Here is a 14,741-nt window from a genome sequence, read left to right on the forward strand (position 1 = left end):
AGGGGGCCGGTGGGGCGACGGGGGTGGGGGTGGTCGGTGGGGCAGCGGGGTGGTGGGGCGACCGGGCGGCGGCGAGTGGTGGGGACGGCGGCACGCGTGTGGGAGCAGATAGAGAAACAGAGAGAGAGGGCGGGGTGGGGCACGCCGTTAGATATGTTAAATGTTTGCCGTCCGCCCTCTTTGCCTTCCGCTAGCAGACGGCAAAGAGGGGGGCCATTAAGTATTTTTTAAATAGCTCCTTAGTGGGGCCCCCTCCCTCTTTGCCGTCTGCTAGCCGACGGGAAAGAATCTTTGCCGTCAGCTAGCGGACGGCAAAGATCTGGCTGATGGCAAAGACTTTCTTTGCCATCAACCAGTTTTTTGCCTTCTGCTTTTGGGTAGCTGATGGCAAAGAGCTTATTTGCCGTCCGCTAGCAGACGGCAAAGAGCTGGCAGATGGCAAAGTAGCTGATTCCAGTAGTGGAAGCAGCCCGGACCTACATTGCGCGTACGCTTACGCGAGACTGGTTTTGCCGCCGTGCTTAGCACACAGGTGACTAGCGGGTGTCTATTTCTCCAACTTTAGTTGAACCGAGTGTGACCATGCCCGGTCCTTGCGAAGGTTAAAACATCACTAACTCGACGAACTACCATTGTGGTTTTGATGCGTAGGTAAGAACGGTTCTTGCTCAGCCCGTAGCAGCCATGTAAAATTTGCAACAACAAAGTAGAGGACGTCTAACTTGTTTTTGGAGGGCATGTTGTGATGTGATATGGTCAAGACGTGATGCTATATTTTATTGTATGAGATGATCATGTTTTGTAACCGAAGTTATCGGCAACTGGCAGGAGCCATATGGTTGTCGCTTTATTGTATGAAATGCAAACGCCCTGTAATTGCTTTACTTTATCACTAAGCGGTAGTGATAGTCGTAGAAGCAATAGATGGCGTAACAACAATGATGCTATGATTGAGATCAAGGTGTCGCACCGGTGATGATGGTGATCAGGATGGTGCTTCGGAGATGGAGATCACAAGCACAAGATGATGATGGCCATATCATATCACTTATATTGATTGCATGTGATGTTTATCCTTTATCCATCTTATCTTGCTTTGATTGACGGTAGCATTTTAAGATGATCTCTCACTAAATTATCAAGAAGTGTTGTCCCTGAGTATGCACTATTGTGAAAGTTCTTCGTGCCGAGACACCACGTGATGATCGGGTGTGATAGGCTCTACGTTCAAATACAACGGGTGCAAAACAGTTGCACACACGGAATACTCAGGTTAAACTTGACGAGCCTAGCATATACAGATATGGACTCGGAACACGGAGACCGAAAGGTCGAACGTGAATCATATAGTAGATATGATCAACATAGAGATGTTCACCATTGAAACTACTCCATCTCACGTGATGATCGGACATGGTTTTGTTGATTTGGATCATGTGATCACTTAGATGACTAGAGAGATGTCTGTCTAAGTGGGAGTTCTTAAGTAATATGATTAATTGAACTTAAATTTATCATGAACTTAGTACCTGATAGTATTTTGCTTGTCTATGTTTGTTGTAGATAGATGGCACGTGTTGTTGTTCCGTTGAATTTTAATGCGTTCCTTGAGAAAGCTAAGTTGAAAGATGATGGTAGCAATTACATGGACTGGGTCCGTAACCTGAGGATTATCCTCACTGCTGCACAGAAGAATTACGTCCTAGAAGCACCGCTGGGTGACAGGCCTACTGCAGATGCAACTAACGATGTTAAGAACGTCTGGTAGAGCAAAGCTGATGACTACTCGATAGTTCAGTGTGCCATGCTTTACGACGTAGAACCGGGTCTTCAACGACGTTTTGAACGTCATGGAGCATATGAGATGTTCCTGGAGTTGAAGTTAATATTTCAAGCAAATGCCCAGATTGAGAGATATGAAGTCTCCAATAAGTTCTATAGCTGTAAGATGGAGGAGAATAGTTCTGTCAGTGAACACATACTCAAAATGTCTGGGTGTAATAATCACTTGATTCAACTGGGAGTTAATCTTCCTGATGATAGTGTCATTGACAGAATTCTTCAATCACTGCCACCAAGCTACAAGAGCTTCATGATGAACTATAATAAGCAAGGGATGGACAAGACTATTCCCGAGCTCTAAACAATGCTAAAGGCTGCGGAGGTAGAAATCAAGAAGGAGCATCAAGTGTTGATGGTCAATAAGACCACCAGTTTCAAGAAAAAGGGCAAAGGGAAGAACAAGGGGAACTTCAAGAAGAACAGCAAACAAGTTGCTGCTCAAGAGAAGAAACCCAAGTCTGGACCTAAGCCTGAGACTGAGTGCTTCTACTGCAAACAGACTGGACACTGGAAACGGAACTGCCCCAAGTATTTGGCGGATAAGAAGGATGGCAAAGTGAACAAAGGTATATGTGATATACATGTTATTGATGTGTACCTTACTAATTCTCGCAGTAGTACCTGGGTATTTGATACTAGTTCTGTTGCTAATATTTGCAACTCCAAACAGGGACTATGGATTAAGCGAAGATTGGATAAGGACGAGGTGACGATGCGCGTGGGAAATGGTTCCAAAGTCGATGTGATCGCGGTCGGCACGCTACCTCTACATCTACCATCGGGATTAGTTTTAGACCTAAATAATTGTTATTTGGTGCCGGCGTTGAGCATGAACATTATATCTGGATCTTGTTTGATGCGAGCCGGTTATTCATTTAAATAAAAGAATAATTGTTGTTCTATTTATATGAGTAATATCTTTTATGGTCATGCACCCTTGAAGAGTGGTCTATTTTTATTAAATCTCGATAGTAGTGATACACATATTCATAATGTTGAATCCAAAAGATGCAGAGTTGATAACGATAGTGCAACTTATTTGTGGCACTACAGTTTAGGTCATATCAGTGTAAAGCGCATGAAGAAACTCCATACTGATGGACTTTTGGAATCACTTGATTATGAATCACTTGGTACTTGCGAACCGTGCCTCATGGGCAAGATGACTAAAACGTTGTTCTCCGGAACTATGGAGCGAGCAACTGATTTATTAGAAATCATACATACTGATGTATGTGGTCCAATGAATATTGAGGCTCGCGGCGCGTATCGTTATTTTCTCACCTTCACAGATGATTTGAGCAGATATGGGTATATCTACTTGATGAAACATAAGTCTGAAACATTTGAAAAGTTCAAAGAATTTCAGAGTGAAGTGGAAAATCATCGTAACAAGAAAATAAAATTTCTACGATCTGATCGTGGAGGAGAATATTTGAGTTACGAGTTTGGTTTACATTTGAAACAATGCGGAATAGTTTCGCAACTCACGCCACCCGGAACACCACAACGAAATGGTGTGTCCGAACATCGTAATTGTACTTTACTGGATATGGTGCGATCTATGATGTCTCTTACTGATTTACCGCTATCGTTTTGGGGTTATTCTTTAGAGACGACCGCATTCATGTTAAATAGGGCACCATTAAAATCCGTTGAGACGACACCTTATGAACTGTGGTTTGGCAAGAAACCAAAGTTGTCATTTCTTAAAGTTTGGGGTTGCGATGCTTATGTGAAGAAACTTCAACCAGATAAGCTCGAACCCAAATCGGAGAAATGTGTCTTCATAGGATACCCAAAAGAGACTATTGGGTACACCTTCTATCACAGATCCGAGGGCAAGATTTTCCTTGCTAAATTCGGATCCTTTCTAGAGAAGGAGTTTCTCTCGAAAGAAGTGAGTGGGAGGAAAGTAGAACTTGATGAGGTAATTGTACCTGCTCCCTTATTGGAAAGTAGTTCATCACAAGAACCAGTTCCTGTGACAACTACACCAATTAGTGAGGAAGCTAATGATATTGATCATGAAACTTCAAATCAAGTTTCTACTGAGCCTCATAGGTCTACCAGAGTAAGATCCGCACCAGAGTGGTACGGTAATCCTATTCTGGAAGTCATGTTACTTGACCATGGTGAACCTACGAACTATGAGGAAGCGATGATGAGCCCAGATTCCGCAAAATGGCTTGAAGCCATGAAATCTGAGATAGGATCCATGTATGAGAACAAAGTATGGACTTTGGTTGACTTGCCCGATGATCGGCAAGCCATTGAGAATAAATGGATCTTCAAGAAGAAGACTGACGCTGATGGTAATGTAACTGTCTACAAAGCTCGACTTGTTGCAAAAGGTTTTCGACAAGTTCAAGGGGTTGACTATGATGAGACTTTCTCACCCGTAGTGATGCTTAAGTCTGTCCGAATCATGTTAGCAATTGCCGCATTTTATGATTATGAAATTTGGCAAATGGATGTCAAAACTGCATTCCTGAATGGATTTCTGGAAGAAGAGTTGTATATGATGCAACCGGAAGGTTTTGTCGATCCAAAAGGTGCTAACAAAGTGTGCAAGCTCCAACGATCCATTTATGGACTGGTGCAAGCATCTCAGAGCTGGAATAAACGCTTTGATAGTGTGATCAAAGCATATGGTTTTATACAGACTTTTGGAGAAGCCTGTAATTACAAGAAAGTGAGTGGGAGCTTTGTAGCATCTCTGATATTATATGTAGATGACATATTGTTAATTGGAAATGATATAGAATTTCTGGATAGCATAAAGGGATACTTGAATAAAAGTTTTTTCAATGAAAGACCTCGGTGAAGCTGCTTACATATTGGGCATCAAGATCTATAGAGATAGATCAAGACGCTTAATTGGACTTTCACAAAGCACATACCTTGATAAAGTTTTGAGAAAGTTCAAAATGGATCAGGCAAAGAAAGGATTCTTGCCTGTATTGCAAGGTGTGAAGTTGAGTCAGACTCAATGCCCGACCACAGTAGAAGATAGAGAGAAAATGAAAGATGTTCCCTATGCTTCAGCCATAGGCTCTATCATGTATGCAATGTTGTGTACCAGACCTGATGTATGCTTAGCAATAAGTTCAGCAGGGAGGTACCAAAGTAATCCAGGAGTGGATCACTGGACAACGGTCAAGAACATCCTGAAATACCTGAAAAGGACTAAGGATATGTTTCTCTTTTATGGAGGTGACAAAGAGCTAGTCGTAAATGGTTACGCCGATGCAAGCTTTGGCACTGATCCGGACGATTCTAAATCGCAAACCGGATACATGTTTTTATTAAACGGTGGAGCTGTAAGTTGGTGCAGTTCTAAATAAAGCGTCGTGGCGGGATCTACATGTGAAGCGGAGTACATAGCTGCTTCGGAAGCAGCAAATGAAGAAGTCTGGATGAAGGAGTTCATTTCCGATCTAGGTGTCATACCTAGTGCATCGGGACCAATGAAGATCTTCTGTGACAATACTGGTGCAATTGCCTTGGCAAAGGAATCCAGATTTCACAAGAGGACCAAGCACATCAAGAGACGCTTCAATTCCATCCGGGACCAAGTCCAGGTGGGAGACATAGAGATTTGCAAGATACATATGGATCTGAATGTTGCAGACCCGTTCACTAAGCCTCTTCCACGAGCAAAACATGATCAGCACCAAGACTCCATGGGTGTTAGAATCATTACTGTGTAATCTAGATTATTGACTCTAGTGCAAGTGGGAGACTGAAGGAAATATGCCCTAGAGGCAATAATAAAGTTATTATTTATTTCCTCATATCATGATAAATGTTTATTATTCATGCTAGAATTGTATTAACCAGAAACATGATACATGTGTGAATACATAGACAAACTTAATGTCACTAGTATGCCTCTACTTGACTAGCTCATTAATCAAAGATGGTTATGTTTCCTAAACATAGACATGTGTTGTCATTTGATTAACGAGATCACATCATTAGGAGAATGATGTCATTGAGTTGACCCATCCCGTTAGCCTAGCACTTGATCGTTTAGTATGTTGCTATTGCTTTTTTCATGACTTATACAAAGTTCCTACAACTATGAGATTATGCAACTCCCGTTTCCCGAAGGAACACTTTGTGTGCTACCAAACGTCACAACGTAACTGGGTGATTATAAAGGAGCTCTACAGGTGTCTCCAAAGGTACATGTTGAGTTGGCGTATTTCAAGATTAGGTTTTGTCACTCCGATTGTCGGAGAGGTATCTCTGGGCCCTCTCGGTAATGCACATCACTATAAGCCTTGCAAGCAATGTGGCCAATGAGTTGTTTACGGAATGATGCATTACGTAACGAGTAAAGAGACTTGCCGGTAACGAGATTGAACTAGGTATTGAGATACCGACGATCGAATCTCGGGCAAGTAACATACCGATGACAAAAGGGAACAACATATGTTGTTATGCGGTGACAATGGAGTATAATCATGCCCACGGATACTTGAGGTGACAATTGAGTATCTAGGTGATATTAGGGTTTTGGTTGATTTGTGTCTTAAGGTGTTATTCTAGTACAGACTCTTGAATAGATTGATCCGAAAGAATAACTTTGAGGTGGTTTCGTACCCTACCATTATCTCTTCATTTGTTCTCCACTATTAGTGGCTTTGGAGTGACTCTTTGTTGCATGTTGAGGGATTGTTATATGATCTATCTTTGTTATTATTGTTGAGAGAACTTGCACTAGTGAAAGTATGAACCCTGTCCCTTGTTTCCTATCATTGCAATACCGTTTACGCTTACTTTTATCATTAGTTACCTTGTTGTTTTTACAATTTCAGATTACAAAAACCTATATCTACTATCCATATTGCACTTGTATCACCATCTCTTCGCCGAACTAGTGCACCTATACAATTTACCATTGTATTGGGTGTGTTGGGGACACAAGAGACTCTTTGTTATTTGGTTGCAGGGTTGTTTGAGAGAGACCATCTTCATCCTACGCCTCCCACGGATTGATAAACCTTAGGTCATCCACTTGAGGGAAATTTTCTACTGTCCTACAAACCTGTGCACTTGTAGGCCCAACAACGTCTACAAGAAGAAGGTTGTGTAATAGACATCACGCCACCGAGTTCATATGACATAGCCACAGCCACAAACCCTAATCACTTCGGTCTCGCCAATAGGGATATCGGTCTCACCGAGATGGGATTGCAAACTCTCTGTTTCCCTTTGTAACGTTTCGGTCTCACTGAAATGAGAGATCGGTCCCACCGAGTTTGCAATGCAAACTCCCTGTTTCCTTTTCGTAACGTTTCAGTCTCACCGAAATGAGCGATCAGTCCCACCGAGTTTGCCTGACCAACTCTCTGTTTGCCTGTTACTGAAATCGGTCCCATCGAGTTCATGTGATCATCTCATCGAGATCAAGTTATGCCCTAACCCTAGCACATCGGTCCCACCGAGTTGATCATGTCGGTCCCACCGAAAATCCTAACATTCACATTTTGAACTGAATCGGTCTGACCGAGTTTCACTATTCGGTCTCACCGAGTTTGGGAATCTGTGGGTAACGGTTAGATTTTGTGTGGAGGCTATATATACCCCTCCACCCACTCTTCATTTGTGAGGAGAGCCATCAGAACATGCCTACACTTCCAACATTCATTTTCTGAGAGAGAACCACCTACTCATGTGTTGAGACCAAGACATTCCAATCCAACCAGAAGAATCTTGATCTCTAGCCTTCCCCAAGTTGCTTTCCACTCAAATCATCTTTCCACCATAGCCAAATCTTTGAAAGAGAGTTGAGTGTTGGGGAGACTATCATTTGAAGCACAAGAGCAAGGAGTTCATCATCAACACACCACCTATTACCTTTTGGAGAGTGGTGTCTCCTAGATTGGTTAGGTGTCACTTGGGAGCCTCCGTCAAGATTGTGGAGTTGAACCAAGGAGTTTGTAAGGGCAAGGAGATCGCCTACTTCGTGAAGATCTACCCAATTGAGGCAAGTCCTTTGTGGGCGATGGCCATGGTGGGATACAAGGTTGCTTCTTCATGGACCCTTCGTGGGTGGAGCCCTCCATGGACTCACACAGCCATTACCTTCGTAGGTTGAAGTCTCCATCAACGTGGATGTACGATAACACCACCTATCAGAACCATGGCAAAAATCTCCGTATCTACATTGTGTTTGCTCCCTCCAAACTCCTCCCCTTTACCTTCATATGCAATGATTTACATTCCGCTGCTATACTCTTAGAATTGCATGTGTAGGTTGATTGCTTGACTAGTGCTAAGTTGCTAAAATCTGCCAAGACAAAATTGGGAAAAGTATAAATTTTTATTTGGTCAAGTAATCTAATCAGCCCCCCTCTAGACATACTTTTGATCCTACAAGTGGTATCAGAGCTTTGGTCTCCATTTGCCTTGATTTCCATAGCTTTGGTGATCATAGCCTTGGTTTCACAACCTAGGAGAGAATGGCGTCTAGCAAGGGAAATTACCACCGTAGAGGTCCTTACTTTGATGGTACTAATTTTGCTAGTTGGAAACATAAGATGAAAATACATATTCTTGGACATAACCCCACCGTTTGGGCCATTGGGTGTATTGATTTGCGAGGTGAATTCTTCGATGGGAGAGAACCGAATCGTGAAGCTACCGCATAAGAGTTGAAGATGTTGCGGTACAATGCTCAAGCTTGCGATATCCTCTTCAACGGATTGTGCCCCAAAGAATTTAACAAAATCAGCCGTCTTGAGAATGCAAAGGAAATTTGGGATACTTTGATTGATATGCACGAAGGTACCGACTCCGTCAAGCAATCCAAGTTGGATGTGCTTCAAAGTCAGCTGGACAAGTTCAAAATGAAGGATGGTGAAGGTGTCGCTGAAATGTACTCGAGGCTTGCTCTCATCACAAATGAGATTGCCGGCTTAGGAAGTGAAGAGATGACCAACAAATTCATCATCAAGAAGATCCTAAGAGCCTTGAATGCAAAATATGATACAGTGTGCACTTTGATCCAAATGATGCCAAATTAAAAAGATCTCAAGCCAACCGAAGTCATTGGAAGAATTGTTGCTCATGAGATGTCACTCAAGGATAAAGAAGAGCTTCACAACAAGTCTACTGGTGCTTACAAAGCCTCATGTGATACTCCTACATCATCAAATGAGAAACAAGCCTTCAATGGAGAATTGAGCTTAATGGTGAAGAACTTCAACAAGTTCTACAAGGGTAGAAGCAAGGAAAGGAGTTCCACGTCAAGGTCCTACAATGACAAAAGATCTTCTAGTCGTGAGCGAAATTGCTACAATTGTGGAAGACCCGGACACTACTCTAATGAGTGTACGACTCCCTATAAAAGAAGATAAAACTCACCTAAAAGGAGAAGCAAAAGGGAAGAATCACCTCCAAGAGAGGAGTAGAGATGATTGCTATGAACGAAGAACCTCTCGAAGAAGCAAGGATTCAGAAAGGATGGACAAGTCATCGAGGAGCTACACAAAACGAAGACATCAAGTTCATGTTGGTGAATGGGTATCCGGTTCCGACTCCGACCAGCACTCCAAGAGAAGTTATCATTCCGACTCCGAATATACTCAAGATGAAGGTGTTGCTGGTCTAGCACTTGTGTCAACCAACTCCTATGACATATTTGAGTCACCAAATGAAGGAATTGGAATATGCTTCACGGCTAAAGGCCCCAAGGTATCACACCCCAAGTATGTTGATTTCAATAGCGATGAAGATGATTTTGATGATTTACTTGTTGACAACTCTAGTGATGAATATTATGATGAAAATGCTATTAATCATGCTAATCAAGATGAAACAAATGACAATGATAAGAAGGAGATTCAGATTCTAACTAAAGAACTAAACACTCTTAAGTTAGCTCATCAAACTACTTTAGAAGATCATCAAGAACTTTTAAAAACTCATGAGAAGCTATGCTTCGAGGAGCTCAATCTTGAAAAAGAACATGTGTTATTGATACGTCTCCAACATATCTATAATTTTTGATTGCTCCATGCTATTATATTACCAGTTTTGGATGTTTATGTGCTTTACTTTACACTTTTATATCATTTTTGGGACTAACCTACTAACCGGAGGCCCAGCCCGAATTGCTGTGTTTTTGCCTATTTCAGTGTTTCAAAGAAAAGGAATATCAAACGCAGTCCAAACGGAATGAAACCTTCAAGAGAGTTATTTCTTGGAACGGAAGCAATCCAAGAGACTTGGAGTAGACGTCAGGGAAGATTCGAGGAAGCCACAAGGCAGGAAGGCGTGCCCTACCCCCTGGGCGAGCCCCCCACCCTCGTGGGTCCCTCGTGGCTCCCCTGACCGACTTCTTTCGCCTATATATATATCCATATACCCTAAAAACATCGGGGAGCACAATATATCGGGAGCTCCACCGCCGCAAGCCTCTGTAGCCACCAAAAACCAATCGGGACCCTATTCCGGCACCCTGCCGGAGGGGGGATCCCTCACCGGTGGCCATCTTCATCAACCTGGCGCTCTACATGACGAGGAGGGAGTAGTTCACCCTCGGGGCTGATGGTATGTACTAGTAGCTATGTGTTTGATCTCTCTCTCTCATGTTCTTGATTTGGCACGATCTTTATGTATCGCGAGCTTTGCTATTATACTTGGATATTATGATGTTTCTCCCCCTCTACCTTCTTGTAATGGATTGAGTTTTCCCTTTGAAGTTATCTTATCAGATTGTGTCTTTAAGGATTTGAGAACACTTGATGTATGTCTTGCATGGGATACCTGTGGTGACAACGGGGTATTCTAGTGATTCACTTGATGTATGTTTTGGTGATCAAATTGCGGGTTCTGTGACCTTGGGAATCTATGCATAGGGGTTGGCACACGTTTTCGTCTTGACTATCCTGTAGAAACTTTGGGGCAATCTTTGAAGTACTTTGTGTTGGTTGAATAGATGAATCTGAGATTGTGTGATGCATATCGTATAATCATGCCCACGGATACTTGAGGTGACATTGGAGTTTCTAGGTGACATTAGGGTTTTGGTTGATTTGTGTCTTAAGGTGTTATTCTAGTACGAACTCTATGATAGATTGAACAGAAAGAATAGCTTCGTGTAATTTGACTACGAACTCTTGAATAGATCAATCAGAAAGAATAACTTTGAGGTGGTTTCGTACCCTACCATAATCTCTTCGTTTGTTCTCCGTTATTAGTGACTTTGGAGTGACTCTTTGTTGCATGTTGAGGGATGGTTATATGATCCAAATAAGTTATTATTGTTGAGAGAACTTGCACTAGTGAAGGTATGAACCCTAGGCCCTGTTTCCTACCATTGCAATATCGTTTGTGCTCACTTTTATCATTAGTTACCTTGCTGTTTTTATATTTTCAGACTACAAAAACCTATATCTACCATCCATATTGCACTTGTATCACCATCTCTTTGCCGAACAAGTGCACCTATACAATTTACCATTGTATTGGGTGTGTTGGGGACACAAGAGACTCTTTGTTATTTGGTTGCAGGGTTGCTTCAGAGAGACCATCTTCATCCTACGCCTCCCACGGATTGATAAACCTTAGGTCATCCACTTGAGGGAAATTTGCTACTGTCCTACAAACCTATGAACTTGGAGGCCCAACAACGTCTACAAGGAGAAGGTTGCATAGTAGACATCAAGCTCTTTTCTGGCACTGTTGACGCGGAGGTTAGTGCTTGAAGGTATATCTTTAGATCTTGCAATCGAATCTTGTTGTTTCTTGTTTTATCACTAGTTTAGTTTATAAAAGAAAACTACAAAAAATGGAATTTAGGGTGCCTCATATGCTTCATCTTTTTAATATCTTTCATGAAAATAAGGATTACGATAATTGTGCCAAAGTGTTAGAAGAAGAATGCATTAGAATGTTTGGCACTAAATCTTTGAATGATGAGCATGATTACAATGTTGTTAGTATGAATTCCTTGAGTATCCATGATGCTAATGATATGCAAAGCCACAAGCTTGGGGAATCTATGTTTGATGAAGATGATATTTTTTGTCCCCCAAGTTTTGATGAGCAAATTTATTATGATGAAAGCATGCCTCCTATTTATGATGATTATTGTGATGATACGTATGCCATAAAGAATAAATTTTCTTTTGTGGAGAGTAATAAAATTTTTATGCAAGTAGATCATGAAACGAATGTTTATGTGCTGGTTATATTGTTGAATTCATTCATGATGCTACTGAAAATTATTATGAGGGAGGAACATATGCTTGTAGGAATTGCAATAATATCAAGTTTCCTCTCTATGTGTTGAAAATCTTGAAGCTATGCTGGTTTTACCATCCTATGCTAGTTGATTGTTGTTCCCATAAATTGTTTACTCACAAAATCCCTATGCATAGGAAGTGGGTTAGACTTAAATGTGATAGTCATATGCTTCATGATTCTCCCGTTATGTTTCAATTCTTATCTTTTATACGAGCATCATTGAAATCATCATGCCTAGCTAAAAGGCATTAAAGAAAAACCTTTACTGTTTTTGTGTGTTCACATGATTATGCTACTGTATTAATCATGTTTTATAGCTTTTGTTTCAATAAAGTGCCAAGTAAGACCTTTAGGATAGCTTATGGTGATAGTTGTGTTGATCCTGCTGAAAATCAGAAACTTTTGCGCCCAATAAATTAGTTTTGGTAATTCACAGAAACCGGATTTTGATCTGAATCTTTTTGATCTGGATTGGTACACAAATTTCTCAGGTTTTCATAATTTGGTAGAATTTTTGGATGTACAGAAGTATTCGAGTGATACAGATTACTATAGAATGTTCTGTTTTTGACAGATTCTCTTTTCTATGTGTTGTTTGCTTATTTTGATGAATCCATGAGTAGTATCGGAGGGTATGAACCATAGAGAAGTTGGAATAAAGTAGATATTACACAAATATGAATTTAGAATGAGTTCACAACCGTACCTAAGTGGTGATTTATTTTCTTATATTAACGGAGCTTACGAGTTTTCTGTTGAGTTTTGTGTTGTGAAGTTTTCAAGTTTTGGGTAAAGATTCGATGGACTTTGGAATAAGGAGTGGCAATAGCCTAAGCTTGGGTATGCGCAAGGCACCCCAAGGTAATATTCAAGGACAACCAAGAGCCTAATCTTGGGTATTCCCCGGAAGGCATCCCCTCTTTCGTCTTCGTTCATCGGAAACTTTACTTGGAGCTATATTTTTATTCACCACATGATATGTGTTTTTCTTGGAGCGACATTTTCTTTTCTTTTGTTTTGCTTTCTGTTTGAATAACATACCAATATCTGAAATTCTTAAATGTTAGAGAGTCTCCACATAGTTGCATAATTATTTGACTACTCATTGATCTTCACTTATATCTTTTGGAGTAGTTTGTCATTTGCTCTAGTGCTTCACTTATATCTCTTTAGAGCATGGTAGTGGTTATATTTTATAGAAATTGTTGATCTCTCATGCTTCACTTATATTATTTTGAGTATTAAACAACATGGTAATTTGCTTTGGTAATAAAAACTATCATATAAAGTGCATTGTATACTATGATCAATTTGATATTTGATAATTGTTTTGAGATATAAAGGTGGTAATGTTAGAGTCATGCTAGTTAGGTAATTATGAAATTGAGAAATACTTGTGTTAAAGTTGGCAAGTCCCGTAGCATGCACGTATGGTAAAAGTTGTGTAACAAATTTATAGCATGGGATGCTCTTTTGATTGCCTTCCTTATGAGTGGAGGTTGGGATCGCGCGATGGTTAACTCCTACCAACCCTTCCCCTAGGATCATGCGTAGTAGTACTTTGCTTCGAGGGCTAATAAACTTTTGCAATAAGTATATGAGTTCTTTATGACTAATATGAGTCCATGGATTATACGCACTCTTACCCTTCCATCATTGCTAGCCTCTACGGTACTGTGCATTGCCCTTTCTCACCTTGAGAGTTGGTGCAAACTTCGCCGGTGCATCCAAACCCCGTGATACGATATGCTCTATCACACATAAACCTCCTTATATCTTCCTCAAAACAGCCACCATACCTACCTGTTTTGGCATTCCCATAGCCATTCCGAGATATATTGCCATGCAACTTTCCACCGTTCCGTCCATCATGACACGTTTCATCATTGTCATATTGCTTTTGCATGATCATGTAGTTGACATCATATTTGTGGAAAAGACACCTTCATAATGTTTCATACATGTCGCTCTTGATTCATTGCATATCCCGGTACACCGCCGGAGGCATTCATATAGAGTCATATTTTGTTCTAGTATTGAGTTGTAATTCATGAGTTGTAAATAAATAGAAGTGTGATGATCATCATTATTAGAGCATTATCCCTTATAAAAAAAAGAAAGTCCAAAAAGGCAAAAAAAGGCCAAAAAAAGGAAGGCCCGAAAAAAAGGGACAATGTTACTATCTTTCTCCACACTTGTGCGTCAAAGTAGCACCATGTTCTTCATATAGAGTCTCTTATGTTGTCACTTTCATATACTAGTGGGAATTTTTCATTATAGAACTTGGCTTGTATATTCCAATGATGGGCTTCCTCAAAATGACCTAGGTCTTCGTGAGCAAGCAAGTTGGATGCACACCCACTTAGTTTCTTTTGTTGAGCTTTCATACATTTATAGCTCTAGTGCATCTGTTGCATGGCAATCCCTACTCCTAATGTTGACATCAATTGATGGGCATCTCCATAGCCCATTGATTAGCCTCGTCAACGTGAGACTTTCTCATTTTTATCTTCTCCACACAACCTCCATCATCATATTCTACTCCACCCATAGTGCTATATCCATGGCTTACGCTCATGTATTGCGTGAGGGTTGAAAAAGCTGAAGCGCGTTAAAAAGTATGAACCAATTGCTTG

This window comes from Triticum aestivum, chromosome 5B (genome assembly GCF_018294505.1).
Source record: "Triticum aestivum cultivar Chinese Spring chromosome 5B, IWGSC CS RefSeq v2.1, whole genome shotgun sequence".
NCBI lineage: Eukaryota > Viridiplantae > Streptophyta > Magnoliopsida > Poales > Poaceae > Triticum > Triticum aestivum.